At 38.1% G+C, this 15,651-nt stretch overlaps 1 long non-coding RNA gene across 1 annotated transcript in view; it reads right to left on the bottom strand.

Annotated features, from left to right (window-relative positions):
• LOC122882993 overlaps window positions 1-15,651 on the bottom strand; it is a 34,613-nt gene that overhangs the window by 5,100 nt on the left and 13,862 nt on the right. The gene's annotated exons all lie outside the window — the stretch shown is intronic.

Below are 15,651 nucleotides of genomic sequence, written 5' to 3'. Positions count from 1 at the left end.
GGTCCACCATTTTGGTCCAAACTGAAATATCTCAAGAACTATTATTAGATGGAGTGCCATGATATTTTCTACAGACATCCATGGTCCCCAGAGGATGAAGCCTACTGATTTTGGTGATCCTGACTTTTCCTCTAGCCGCCAGCAGGTTAACATTATTTAGTGAAATGTCTCCACAATTATTGTATGGATTGCCATGAAATTTGGCACAGATATCCATGGTGCCTAGAGGACAAATCCAAATGGCTTTGACAATCCCAACTTTTCATCTAGCATCACCAGCAGGTCAAAGATTTTGTTGATGGTGAAGATGGTGAATGTGGTAAACATCATACCTGCTACATTAACCAGCATGTTATCACTGTCACAGTGAGCAGGTTAGCATGCTGACATTAGCATTTAGCTCAAAGCACCACTGACCACCTCACAGAGCTGCTAGTGTGGCTGAGTCTAGACTAGGCTGTAGACTTCCAACACTGACTAAAATTATTCTTCATCTAGGTTCAAACACATTTCCATCCTTTTTGTTTTCAGTGTATCATGTCGTTATTTAAGAGCATTAATTCATTTACATGGCAACAGTCTATTTTATTCTGGTCAATAGACCCACACTTAGATTCCCACAGAGAGGAGCTTGTTATATGAGCATTTTCCAATCTGCCACCTCTATCATTCCCCATTTTCCTTTCATACCTGTGTGCTGCTAGCAGCACTCTGTGATAATTTTATTAATTTGCTTCAGAAGTGCTCAAAACCCTTTGGTCCACTTTGGTTAGAACATCTGTCCCATAACAATAATCAAGTATTAAATCCAGAGAAGATCATTCTTTAATCTCAACCTTTTCCTCCAATTTACTTAGAACTCGTGAAGACCAACTTTGTGACAAGACCTGAAACTATTAGTCGATTAATCTATTAGTCTTTTGACAACAGAAAATTAATCTGCAACAATTTTAATAATCCATTAATCATTTGAATCATTTTCAAGGTAAAATGCTAAACATTTTCTGGTTCCAATTTCTCAAATGTAAGGATTTGTTGCTTTTCTTTGTTGAATATAGTAAACTGAATACTTTGGATTTTGAGACTGGCCAGACAAAACATTTGAATACGTCACCTGGAGCTCTCAGGCACTTTCAATGTTCTAACATTTTATAGGAAAAAAATCTTTAAAAATGAATAGAATTAATCGGAGTAATCAATAAGACATTAGTTGCAGCCCTATCTGCGACACATCATTGACGTTCGATTACACTACCCTACCACAAAGATGATATCAGCCTGAGTTTTACATGCATAGAGCAAATCGTCCATCCTATCACCATTCCAGTATTGTGAGCTTTTTACCATTTTTGATTTACATGAAATTAATTGCAGGGGTCTTTTTTTGTTATAAGATGAGCATTTTCATAACCCAAATACAGTAAGGACAGTAAGAGTTTTTAGATATTGTTGTACATATTTTTACATCTCTTCCTTGAGATACTAATCTTCTGTCTTCATGCATGTGTTTTTGGCAGTTAAATGAAATCTGCCAGACCACCACTGACAATGTGACGTTAAAATGCCCTCATGCAGCCTCAACAAAAACTAATTTTCACAACTGTGCTGCCTCAAGTGATCACAGCAAACAGCCTTTTGTATCTATATCTACAGGAAAGGCGAGAGCCCCACTGTTGAAGTAATACTTTGTAATGGTATTAGGAAGGCTATAAAAGTGTCAGAGCCCTGTAAACAGGCAATCAGAGAGTGAGCCATGGTCTGTTGCTTTTGCAGACATCAATCACTAAGTAATGTATATGAAGTCTGGAAAAAAAAATGCTGGGCATTTGACATAATGTGATAGGTCTACTTGGTTTGGTATTATTGAACAGTAATACTTAAAAGTACTTTTACCATAAATGCACAAGCATCTGTGTACACAAACAGTTAACCAGAAAAAAAAGATAAAGCTACAAAATATACACATTAAATTCATAAGTACACTGCGAGCATCATCTACAATATTCTTGCATTTCCTTTGCCTACTACTCTGCGTTAATGAAATGTCACAGTTATGGAAAGCAACATTGTTTCTTCTTTTACTTCCAGCAGTTTGGATATGAAATGATGACAAAACAATCACATTAATTAAAGTATATCTAGTTATGATTCTAGTGAACTTTCACTTAAAAATTAACTACAGCAGTATATAGTATAACAATAGTCAACTGCATGGATAAGAATTTAGCAAACATGTCATGTAATGGAAGCTTTTTTAAAGGTATTTTTTGGGCATTTCTGCCTCTGTTCGATAGTGGACAGTTGAGAGGTGACCGGGACATGCAATCACAGTATATAGTACATACTACCAGTAATGGTAGTATGTACTACATACTGTACTCTGTGTGTGTGTATATACACTCAGCGCTTACAATTGGCATGTGAGCATTAGAACTGGGCCACGGAGCAATGGAAGGAGTTGGCCTGGTCTGATGAAACGCATGACACCAAAATGCACTATGGGAAGAAGGAAAGCCGGCAGAGGCAGTGTGATGCTTTGGGTAATGTCTGCTGGGAAACCTTGGGTCCTGCCATTCATGTGGATGATACTTTGACACGTACCACCTACCTAAGCATTGTTGCAGACCATGTACACCCTTTCATGAAAACGGTATTCCCTGATGGCATTGGCCTCTTTCAGCAGGATAATGTGCCCTGCCACAGAGCAAAAATGGTTCAGGAATGGTTTGAGGAACACAACAACGAGTTCAAGGTGTTGACTTGGCCTCCAAATTCCCCAGATCTCAATCCAATAAAGCATCTGTGGGATGTGCTGGACAAATAAGTCCGATCCATGGAGGCCCCACCTTGCAACTTACAGGACTTAAAGGATCTGCTGCTAACATCTTGGTGCCAGATACCACAGCACTTCTTCAGAGGTCTAGTGGAGTCCATGCCTCGACAGGTCAGGGCTGTTTTGGCAGCAAAAGGGGGACCTACACAATATTAGGCAGGTGGTCATAATGTTATGGCTGATTGGTGTACATACATACATGCATACATACATACATACATACATATACACACATTTTCATTGTGAGCAAGTTAGCAGGCTGTTGTGAGCATTTAGCTCAAAGCACTGCTGTGCCTAAGTACAGCGTCACAGATCTGCTAGCGTGGCTGTAGACTCTTAGTCTTGTTAATGAATGACGCAACATATGACCAGTTTATGGGGCAAAGGAGTTATTAGAGTAGAAGTGCTTTACTATTCTGTGTTGGTAGGGCTACCTGCAGTTGTGTAAAGGATTTGTGTGCTTCCTGCTCCTCTGACTCAGTGTTCAGTACACCTTCCTTCCTTTCTTTGTCTCCCTGAGCTTACAGTGGCAGGGTTGGCTGACTCAGTTTTGGAGAATGTATGTATGGCAGACAAACCATTTTTTGAACATTTTCAGACCACCCAAAACATTAATATATCTAAAAACAGGTGAAACTAGCCATGCAATGTAGAAGGTATAAAATTTTAGCTACACTGTGTCACTCTCCTACAGTATATTTCCTTTGTGTCACCACTGCCCACTGACTGAAAAACTAATTAAATAACATAAAGGGGTGTGGGATTGGTGGGCTGTCCACTCTTTTATAAAGATGTTAAATGTTGGATCTTTGACTGAGTCACTTGCAGTCAAGTAAAATACAATAAAGATCACTGGGGCCATGTCCAATGGTCCCTGTGAGCTGCTTTCTATCAGCTTTGTTCATTTCTGCTCCATCTGTTGCTTTTGAAATATTACCTACTCGTGTGTTATCACATCTGTTGAATTTTTCTGAAAATTGTAGGTGAAATGCAAGTGTACCAAATTAAATAATCAAATCATTTGGACAAATTATTTTTTGTTAGGCCATTATTTCTTATATGTCACTGGAACACATCTCCATGACTGATTAGACATTCAGCTGCATTAGTTTTTTATTTCAGTACTATAAAAGCTCTTTTAACTGTAAGATCAAAATAGTTCCAGTTCTAGTTTGGGAGCTGAAAAAGCTGCATCTCAAATGTTCTTCTGACCATGTTTCTGACCATCTAACAAACCCACAGTGGAGGATCTGAGTGAACATGGAGGCACATAAACACCATGGAATCTGCAATACAGAGTACAGGCTATGGCATCAAGAGCTTTATATACATGCAAAATGACTTCAAAATCAAGTTTTAAATATATAGTATATGTCATTCAGCTGAAATGATAGTGAATAAACACTCTATTTTTAGTTTTAGTCAGGAGTCTGGCAGCAGAAATTTGAACAAGTTGTAGCCTCTTAATAGATCTGTTAAAAGACCAGAGAAAAGATGCACTGACTTAACACCTATACTGTGCTTTTGATGAAAACCTCAGATTCATGATTCTGATTTTGGGCATCTTGGTAGCTTAGGAATGGCCGTACCCTTGCAATGAAGGGTATAGCATGAAGCAGATATATGTTTCGTGTCTTCCATTTGTGGAGCTTTAGAAAATTATTCATTGTATCTCATATCTCACTTATAAAAAAAAAAAAAACGTTTTGACATGGGCCTATAATTACTGAGGAACTCACTGTCTAGGTTAGGTTTTAGGAGAGGCCTAAGAATGGCGATTTTAAAGAGTCAGGAAAAAATCCCATTCTCAAGGTATGTACTTTTTGAGACATTATCCGAGACAATGTTAGAGTCATATTGAAACAAGTCTAAGGGTCTACAGCCATGGTAGCAGCTCTGAGGCTGCACTTAGACACAGTGGTGCTCTAAGCTATATGATAATGTCAGTATGCTAACATGCTTGCAATGATAATGCTAGCATGCTGATGTTAGGGAGTATAATGTTTACCATGTTCACAATCTTAGTTTAGTGTGTCAGCATGCTAACATTTGCTAATTAGCACTAAAGAAAGTATAGCTGAGGCCGATGGGAATGTCATTAGCTTTGCAGGTATTTAGTCATAAACCAAAGAATTGATTTGACCCAATGATGGTGCTAGAAGAAAAGTTAAGGAATAGTATGGGATGGCAACCCATCCAAAAGTTCTTTAGACATTTTACTCAAAACCACAAATGTGAACCTCATTAGTTAGATGAAAAGTCACCAGGTTTCATCCTCTGGGGACCTTGAATGTGTATTAAAAATTTAACAGCAATCTATTGGATTGTGATAACAACATTTGTTGCGACAATACCAGCTGTTGTAAATTTAGTGTTAAAAATTAAGTTATAAAATCTATTTTACAAATTCCTCACACCTTGAAGAGGAAGCTTGGTAGTGAGGGTCAGAGGTTGTGTCAACATTTAACATCCAATCGACAGAGAACAATACTCTGGATACTCTACTCTGATTATCTTGGAGAAATGGGCTCATTTTCTGTGCAGACAGCTTTGTCAGAAGTGGGGTTTTTATATATCAATTAATGGAACCAAGCCCAGTATGGTGATGTTCTGTCACCCAACCTTTCTTGTTCAAACTGACACCCTGTTCAAGTGTCAGTTTGAGTTTGAGTGTTTATCTACCATTCAATGTACTGAGCAAGCCTCACAGAGTGGATTTAGAGGAATAGTTCAACAGTTTGGGTTTTTTTTTTCTTATTTGCTTACTTGCTGAGAGTTAGATGACAAGTCAATGCCACTCTCATGTCTGTATGGTTAATATGTAGCTGGACCCAGTAGTCAGTTAGCTTAGCTTAGCATAAAGATGTCTCCGCTGGTTGCCTTTCCAGTCTATATGCTAAGTTAAGTGGCTGCTGGCTCTAGCTATATATTTACAACATACAAATACAAACATGGAAGTGGTATTGATCTTCTCATCTAACTCTTGGCAAGAAAGCAGATAAGTGTATTTAACAAAATGTCAAACTATTCCTTTAAATATGCAAAGAATTTCATGCTGTAATGAGTATAGATCTGCTTCTGTATTGTGGTGTCTGTGATGTTTCTAGTTGTGGTCAGTGACAAATTAAAAATGTACAATCATGATCAGAAATAGGATATCAGACAGTGATACTTTCAATGTATAGCTCTGGGCTGTGATATTATAACATGCATATTAGAAAATGCATATTAGCATGCTGACATGTAGCCATGTTAAATAAATTCAAGGCTGTCTCATGGGCTTTTTTTGTTTTTGTTTATTTAGATCCCCATTAGCTACTGTAACTGTAACTGTAGCTACTCTTCCTGGGGTTCACATAATGTTTTTACAATACTTCAATAAAAAAACATGACACATGGGTTAATGAAGCCAGAAGTATTAGGATAAGTGTTATTATTAAAAATATAGATAGAATAATTATATCTACATTTAGTTATAAAAGGTGATAGCCAGTTAGATAAGATGATAAGCTTCCGACAGAAATAAGGTTTTCATCCACCTGTTTTTATGCACATTTTCAAATTTGCGCTTGGCTGAGGTGGAAAAGTTGGTGTATCAATAAAAGCAAAATGCGACAAAGTGTCATGGAAACAGACTTAGAGAATTAATCATGACATCCATGAAGCATGTGACTTCGTTTCCACTCCACTGGAGAGATGAAAAATTGCAGCAGACAAAAACATCAAATCTGTGTGGAGAGATGAGGACATTGTAACCTTATTCAAATTATTACATGAAACAAACAAATTTCTATCACGTTTCCTACATTGTTTTCCACCGTTAGAGGTTTGACTGGCGCTCTTTTAATCACGTCATCTCGTTAAGCCCACTTCTTCTGCAATGAATTAATGGCACATGACTGGAGAATTAGAGCCACCAACTTGCTGCATTCAACTTCTAATATTCGCATAGCGGTAGTGGATGGAAACACACATTAATTCACATTTTCTTTTGCAAAATTCAGTAAAAGACTTGCTTTGACTATTTTTTTATTTTCACTTTTGACACAACTGAATCTAATATTAGGGCTGCACAATATATCGTTTCAGCGCCGACATCACGATGTGCGCATGCGTAATAGTCACATCGCAGGAAGTAGGCAAATTAACTCAAAAAACTCATGCTACAACTTTTTTGCTGCTTGATATTAAAGGAAAAGGTGCACAGGGAACTATTAACGTGTCTCAAAGCCACCAGTGTTTTTTGGTTAGTGGAGGAGAGCTACACCAGCTTTACCGTCGGCATCAGATCACATTGTAAAGTCTACATCACTGTAACCAACTTATGGTAAAACATAAGAATTGTCTGTGGAGTCTGTGTCAGGAGGAGGAATAATCCGGTGAATGTGTGTATTTCCCAGTGGGACTTTTTCCAGGAGTTGCCAGTCTTGGCGGAGCTAAGGCTAACGCTGCAAACCTGACTGACTAGCCTACTGACTGACTGATCGACGGTACCGTGAGTACTCGGTGTATATATTGTAAATAATCACTGGTTCTGAACTGCAAATACAGAAGCTGCTGTTTCCACTTTGATTTCCTGAATTGATTTCTTTCTTTTTGTGGTTGTGAACTAGATTGGTACTGAACTGTTTTGAGGTTGTGAGGAAAACAAAATGGACTCTTTACCAAGTGGATTGAACTCTGGGACTGTGGGACGAGTTTTTCTAAACGCACACAACAATATTGCTATTGTTAATACACCTATTGAAAACTGAATTGAGCTGTGGTCTATTTGTTTTTGCAGTGCTGGTTTTTGGTGACGTATATTTCATTGCTACTTGTTTTATTGTTTTATATTGTTTGAGAGCTATTTTATAATTATTATTTGTCAGACGTGACTCTGACTGGCACCCCTCTTCATTTTAAAAAGTGTCAAACCCGCTACAAAAAATTCTAGAATGATGAATTCTTTCCAAATAGAGCTATTCAAGTCATCTGGTGAAAACTCCTGTATTTTTTCATTTCACAATATATATCACAGGAAAAAATATCACAACTCTTGCAATATCATGCAGCCCTATCTAAAATTCTATGGAGGTGTCAGCCACATGACAGCTACAACTGTTGAATATGAAGCCTTTTATTCTTATTGTGAAGGACAGTCTTACTGAGGTGTAGACTATTGCAGGGTGGATAGCAACCGACAGCTGTCCTTTAGAGCCAGTCTTTCTAGGAGATCCTCACTAATGCACCAACAGACCATCAAATCACCATATGGGCCAAAGAAAAGTAGTGCCAGTCTATCAAATGCATCTATCCATCCAAGATAGACTAAATTATATAGAAACCAATCAAGATGTGACAGGTTTTCCCAACAAAGCCAGGCTGTAGGAACCACACACCAACCAGTGCACACACACACGCACACACACACACACACACACACACACACACGGCAATAAATGCACATAAGACTCAACCCATGCTGCAGTGAAAAGCATAAATCAACAAGATTGATTTTGATGGTTTGATTGGTTTACAGTACAGATAAACAGACATACAGAGATAAAGATGGAGAGAAATAGATACAGATGGATCGGTCAAACATCACATTTTAAGCCTAATGTGCTGAATGTACATTGGCTGGCTTTGCCATTTCAATACTTAATTTATGAAAATGCCAACTTTCTCTCAATTTTGAGAAGTTGAGAAATGATGCAGTCTGGGTGGTGGACAATTCTGAACATTTGCAAGACAGTAATAATTTACTTTTAATGCACTTCATCCAAAAAGTCCCAAATTTCTTCTCCACTTTAAAAGGTGTTTCACCGTCTGGCAAATAGAAAATCACTTGGAATTGCTAACAACTAAATGCACATACTGTACAGACACTGGATAAAATACATTCTAAACCAATTTCAGCAGAATTTTTTAGTTGATGACAGTTCAAGTTCCAGTATGTAACATTCAGGAAGAGCTATTGGCAGAAATGGAATCTAATATTCATAAGTATGTTTATATTTGTGTATAATCACCTGAAATAAGAATTGTTGTGTTTTCATTTTCTTTTAATAAGCTGTTTTTATCTACAGAGGGAGAGGGTCCCCTTCCATGGAGGTCGCCATGTTGCACCGCCATGTTTCTACAGTAGTCCAGGACGGACAAACCAATCACTGGCTATAGATTGGACCTTTTGCGTTTTTCGTGAGTTTCGCGGCCACCGTAGTTTCTCCTACACGCTTGGAACAGGAGGGTGAGGCGAGTGGTATTCAAATGATTGCAAACTGCAATTTCACCGCTAGATGCCACTAAATCCTACACACTGGACCTTTAAAAAGGTTGAGCTTTGGGAAAAAAATCTGCTATTTTAGAATATGTTTTGTTTATTCAGATAAAATTGAGCAATACATGTCCTCTGGTCACCGAGGCCTATGTGCAACTCAAACACAGCATTGCTAAATATCTCACACTATTGAGCATACAGTGCATTACCTACTGGATGCTTTTCATGCAAGTTCTGTGTAGTTAAATGTCTACTGAGGAGCAAGATAGCTTCTTATTTACTGCAGGGCAAATCTGGAGAGATGGACCTGTACCTGGAAAAATCTCTTGGTAGCATAATGTTTGACTGACACATACATGGAGTATGACATGGAATATGTGTTTTAATGTGTGTTCCCATTTCAAATTAGGTGTAACAAAAACTATTATACAAAGCTTAGGCTCCAGTTTTTTGGCCATATTATGAGTATTTATAGATATTTCATGAGCCATAGCTTTTCACAATTTTTTCATCACATCGTAACTCAAAAATAAAGGTCTTCTTTACTAGACCTTTTACAATCAATAAACAGTTTTTTTAATCTTGTTTAACAGTCACTTTCTGTCAGTTTTTGTATAAAGAACTAGTATAAAAGGCTATAAATTTAGGAATAAAATTTACTCCAGTCGCTTGTTTTAACTTTCGGTGGGAGGTTGTCTGTTTATTTATGATTGGATTTGGCACGGGTCCTTAAAGGCGTCTACAACTGCAAAAGCTGTGAATCAGAATCACTTTCTGTGGTGCATCACTCTTGACTGCCACTGCTGTACCTCAAGAGAGTTAACCACTAACGGTCATTTGACAAGGTCTTTAATTCCCTTCATCTAAGCAGTTTTCCCTCGACTTCACTGGGTTTTCCATGTCTGCAGGAGCACACACCCATGTCTGGAGCCTTGATGTGTCCCTCTGAATAATTACACAAGTATATGCATATACCATTGTCAAAGTCCTTGCAAAGAAGAAAAAAAGTATTATTTTTAATCAGGCCACAAACCCTTTGCTTTGTAGCAAAGAACGGTGGAGTCTAGTGTGGCTTTGTGGACTTATTTGGTCATGTGGGTGGAGTTTAAACAGCAAAACAGAAAAGGATCTTTTCTAGACCACTTCTGACCAAATGGAGAAAATATGCCTGTGCACAACATGGCTCCACCAAGACCTTTCCTGCCCTCTTCAATGATTTTTCCATATTAATTATTCAGAAATGTTTCCTGTCTTTTTTTGACACCTGTGAAGGAGTTCAATTTCATGTTCCATTACGGCGGATACTACGTAATTAGACTTCATATGTTTCCAGTTACATATGCTGATGTCACTCTTTTTCACTACCGCCTTCCAACTCTATGTCTCCACCACCGCTACTAACCATTTCAGAGCAACATGGAAGCCATTAGGTAGCCTCTAATGAAATAGCCAGACAGCCTTTATCACTATTTATTTCTGGCTAGAGATTGAATAGGTTACATGTCAATGTATATATATATATTGCAAACTGTCACGATGCATACAAGTTTCCACCAAAACTCTTGAGTAAATTTAAAATGAGTCATTAACCTATGTGGGAATAGTAGAACATTGTGAATCCCATGAACATATACATAATTTAAAGCTGCTGTTTGAAAATGTATTAGTTGTTCTGTCAGCTCTGCTAGATTTAATGGATACGATAACCTCAAGCAAATATTTATCTCCAGTAGCTGTTGGTGTTTTGTGTGTGTATTGGAGATTCTGCTTGTCTTAATCATTTTTCCTCGTGTCAAGCTTTGCTTAGGTACTGACATCTGGGCATTTATAGTGCTGGCAAGTAATGGCTGCTGGCTGAGGTTGAGCATACTTCAAGCCATACCTTAGAGGGCTAAGCAGGGGTTTGTTGAAATGGACAGATATTCCAGCTCTACTTTGAGCTAAATCCTGAGACAAGCCAAAAGTTCCCCAGTTTGGACTGAGCTGGCTGAGCAACAACAATACATTGTTTTAACAGATTTGTTTTAACATTGTTTTACTATAAAAATGTAGCTAAAGTGTGCAATATCCTTGTACTCATCAAAAGAGTGTGCGGATTAGTATTAGTATAACAGACAAACTGTGCAAACGCATATGGTGTACTTTACTCAGACAAGACAAGTCGCTTTGTCACCTGACATGGTTAAAGAGCACAGTTAATGTTACTTTTGACTGACAGATTCAAACTTGGTGGATACAATAAAAGCTCATACTATGTCAGAGAATTGTTGATTTGAATCAGTTATTAGATTTGTTGCATTAGCTTGCATTATATTGTAAGATGTACCTAATAATTAAAAAACAAAATATTAGTCCCTTATATTTTTCTCTCCTCAAACACACACCTGCTCCTAAATTTGGGGGTGAGGGGACAAAATAAGAAATTTACGATAAGATAAACATCTCTCTGACACAGTTGACAAACTATAATATTACTATATTACTATACTATATTACACAAAGGCAGCTTCTTTTTTACAACCTATTTGAGTTGTACATTTATTTTCATTGTGTCCAGCTTCTGTATTTCATCCCATTGAAGAAATAAATGCTACATGTTGAATAAAACTTTATTTTTGACAACACAAACAATACCATAATTGTAACAAGGATGTAGTTTACTTTATGTTCGCTGTTTGTTGGGTAAGTATAAAACTGCTCCTAATGGAATGAAAAGTCATACACAGCCTCTCTACTCTTTTGCTCATTGTGGTGTCAATCACTGTGCCATCCCCGCAAGTGTATAATATAACAATAAATATGTTTATAGCAAGACATAACATTTGACTGTAAATATGTCTTGGCCAACACACAAATAAAGGGTATGCCAGTTGAGCACCATATGCAACTAATTATGAACTCTTTTTTGTGAGTTTTAACAAGAAAGTGAAGGAGGCGAGGAGAGATAAAGAGGGAGACATGACATTTAATCTTTTGGTGTAATTTTACTTACGGCACTTGCAATGTCTCTCTTGTGCATTCATATAAAAAAGAAAATACTAAGTAAAGAAACAGAAAGAATCATTTTGTAGCCCTACATTTATGTTACACTGTTATTAAACAGCTTAGCATGCCCGAAAGATGTTGCAGCAAACCAAAGCTAACCGACATTAATTATTTTATATGCAGATACTGTTTGAGATTTACCCTGACAACATTCCAAATCTTACTCCACCTCAATGAGAACACTTTGTTCTTGTGTGTAATCACTGGTACTGGCAGGGAGACTGCTGTGGTTTATGAAATGCAGCCAAACATTTCAGGAAATGCACAAGTAAGGGATAAAAGGCTTTAGCACACTAGATCTATTACATGTTTACTTGCATGGTATTCTGATTCCTATGTGCAACAACTAACCAGTCAAACAATTTTGAGACTTCTTCTTTGGTGGCTGATTGAGTTTTCCTTGGTCTTAAGAAACAAAAGACTTAAGGGTGAGCAATAAATCAATGCAGACCTTGTTTCCCCAGGGCTATTCAGACACTTGGGGTGTAAAACGCTCAAAGGCAATGAGCACTTGAAAGTCTGGAGCTGCGGACAGATTCTGCCCAGCAATTATCCTGTCTGCATGCCTCCTAAACACTGCATACCAGATATGTTTGGGCCTCTTCAGCAACAGTCCCAGTTATGGAGACACAGATGCTAATGACACCATATTTTCAGAGCTGCAGAGACAGAGGGCCTCTGGCCATCACTTCTAAAACACATGCCACACAGCCTGCACCACCCACACCACACAGACCTGTTATTGATGACCACCGACTGCTCTCCTCCTCACTCGACTCAGGGTGGCTGCCATAGGCAACAAAGCAGTAAATACAACTTGTATAGGTAACGTAACTTACTCATAACTGCTTTTCAGTTACCTACACTTGTCTTTTTAGTGAGGATAGATATCCTATGATGTGTTTATATATTGACACATTCCCCTGGTAGAGCGGTGCTGTCTAAGACTTTGTGTTTCCTTTTTGGGCTGCTGCCCAGTAAGGAGCAGACTGACAAGCACCTGTCACATGGATTGATGTGTCCAGCTGGTGAGCAAGAGGTGGGCTAAGAGACACAGGAGCAGGAGCAGTGCACATTAAATCTGACGGCCAAAATGAGAGGGGTGTGGTTGAGGCCCGAGCAGAAGGTTTGAAGGTGATAGAAAGATGAGGTAAGATGGACGGGTGGAAGAGAGGGAGGGGTGGATCATTGAGGGAGAAGGTGACAGGAAGTGACTCTACCTTGGATACCTTCAAGGTGACTCAGTATGACAGAACATTCCCAAGGGTTTACTACTGCAAAGAGGGATAGACAGAGTGGGAGAGAGAGAGAATTTCAAGGTGCAAAAGCTCTTTGCAGATGTCCAAATACGCAGTAAATCACTCTGAGGACCCGAGGGTGCTCAAATGCTTTTTGACTGAATCTGTCTCCCAGCCCAGCGGCTCCAGAATGACTAAAACATTAACAGAAGTCTTCAGGGTAGCGGCAGCAACCCACCCATCCCCCACTAGCGGCTGCACAATCCCAGGACTGTGCAAACATAAGGCAAAACCAAAATGGCCTCCATTCAGATGTTGTCCAAATGCATGTTTTGTTTGAAACCAAGAGAATGCTTAATTGGAAGATAGGCTTGTACACAAACTATCTATTTAGCCGTGTGTCCCCATTCCTATTAGTCATAAAGTTGCCCCTGACATTTGAGTAGAGAGGTCTGTGTGTCGAGTTACAGGTGTTCTTTTTAACACAGTTGCTCGAAAGAAAAAAAAGGTTTATGACTTTTCTTCCATGGCGGGCTCAAGAAACAGAAGTGACATTGGGCTTAAAAAACAAGTTTAAACCTAGGATGTAATCACCTTTATAGCACAATAACAAATAGACCTACACAGTGTGCTATGCAACCATACTTCTGCAATCAACATACTTTTCTGCAAACACCCGCTGAGCAAAAGCAGCAAACCTTTAATCTCACCAACAGTCAAAGTGCTGAGAGGGAGGAAACAAATTACTTGTGAATGAAAACAAACAGCAATACTTAATTTTATTATGTTCAATTATAAACACATAAAGAAGCAATACAATGAATATAAATAATAAAAAAATGGAAGCCACTTCCAAAACTTTATCATTAGTGGTCTGGAATCATTACTTAATTTTACTTTCTTTGGTTTAGAATAAAAAGGAAAAAAACAAAACCATTTGCTGAATGTTCAGTAAGAAGTTTAGTGCAGCACCATTATTCAAATGTGCAATAACATTAATGTATCTATTTCTTATTGCTCATAAACGGGCCGAGTAGTGAAATGAGTAGTAGTGAAATGAATGAAATTCTTTCAACAGTTTTATGGGTTCAAAATTACAACTCCACATTTTGAATTCATTGAACTGTAACTGGCAAGCTTACTTTGGAGAGTGAATAAATGTTCTTTTTATGTATGCTGTTTAAACTTTTTGAATGCTTTAACATTAATGTGTTATAGTCTTAACATTGCTTTTTTCCAAACATTGTCCTATAAATATATAGATAAGACCGTCTTCACTCCATCCCTCATTTTGCCTCCTCTGACCTCCAAATGGAAAATGAGTGACATGATTTAATGCTAATGAAGAGAACATTAAGAGGGGATATAAACGAATGAGTGCTTATAATTACAGCAGAGCTTCATAGAACCATATCCATGACTCAAAATGATTCAAATACATTTAGTAGTACTAATCTTAACATTAATTCATCTAACATTACACAGATATGCTTAATTTGCAACTTGCTTTAAAAGTCTTCTGATAGAAGGACAGAAACAGCAATATTGTCACAAAGGGAGAAATGGAGATCTGCAGAGGCAGTACTGTCTGTGGCTCTCTGCTGCCTTGATTCGTGTGCTCGACTGCCCCCTGGCAGACGCAGCTGTCACTGCATTAACATTTCATCAGAAAGGAAAACCACTCCCTACAACAGAATACCTTCACCCTCTCATTTTTTGCCATCTGCATTGTTTGAGGCACTGCAATTGTCTGAGGATCCAAGAAGGATACAAGGAAGCACACCATCTGAAAGTCCCAGAGGTTTATCAGAGGTGATCTTTAAACACATTAGTCAAAAGCTTCTGAATACAAATAAGGATACATAATGATATTATCCTCGTAAGTGAAGGTCAGGTCTTGGCAACCTATCTTTCAAAAACTACACATTAAAACTAGCTGCAACCTAGACAAATGAAACGGAGACAATTAATGCTGAATTTCCTTCTGGCATTGTGCAATAAAACATTAAAGTGATACACCACCATCCAGGTGAGATCAGAGCCTTTCCTTTTCATTCAGATTTTCAGCAACATAACTGCTCACCAGTTTTTGGCTGGTGAGCAGTTACAAAGATTACATAGAGAATTGTTTCAATCTGAGTCAATGTGTATCAACAGTACATGGGGGGGGGGAGAGAACATGCTCACAACTTTAGCCCTAAAGTGTCAACAGCAATAGATACCAATAGGTAACATTTCATGTGTAAAAAGATGCTAAACAAATTATCAACAAA

This window comes from Siniperca chuatsi, linkage group LG10 (assembly GCF_020085105.1).
Source record: "Siniperca chuatsi isolate FFG_IHB_CAS linkage group LG10, ASM2008510v1, whole genome shotgun sequence".
NCBI classification, from domain to species: domain Eukaryota; kingdom Metazoa; phylum Chordata; class Actinopteri; order Centrarchiformes; family Sinipercidae; genus Siniperca; species Siniperca chuatsi.
Note: the sequence above shows the minus strand (reverse complement) of the source record. Positions and strands in the feature narration are given on the sequence as shown.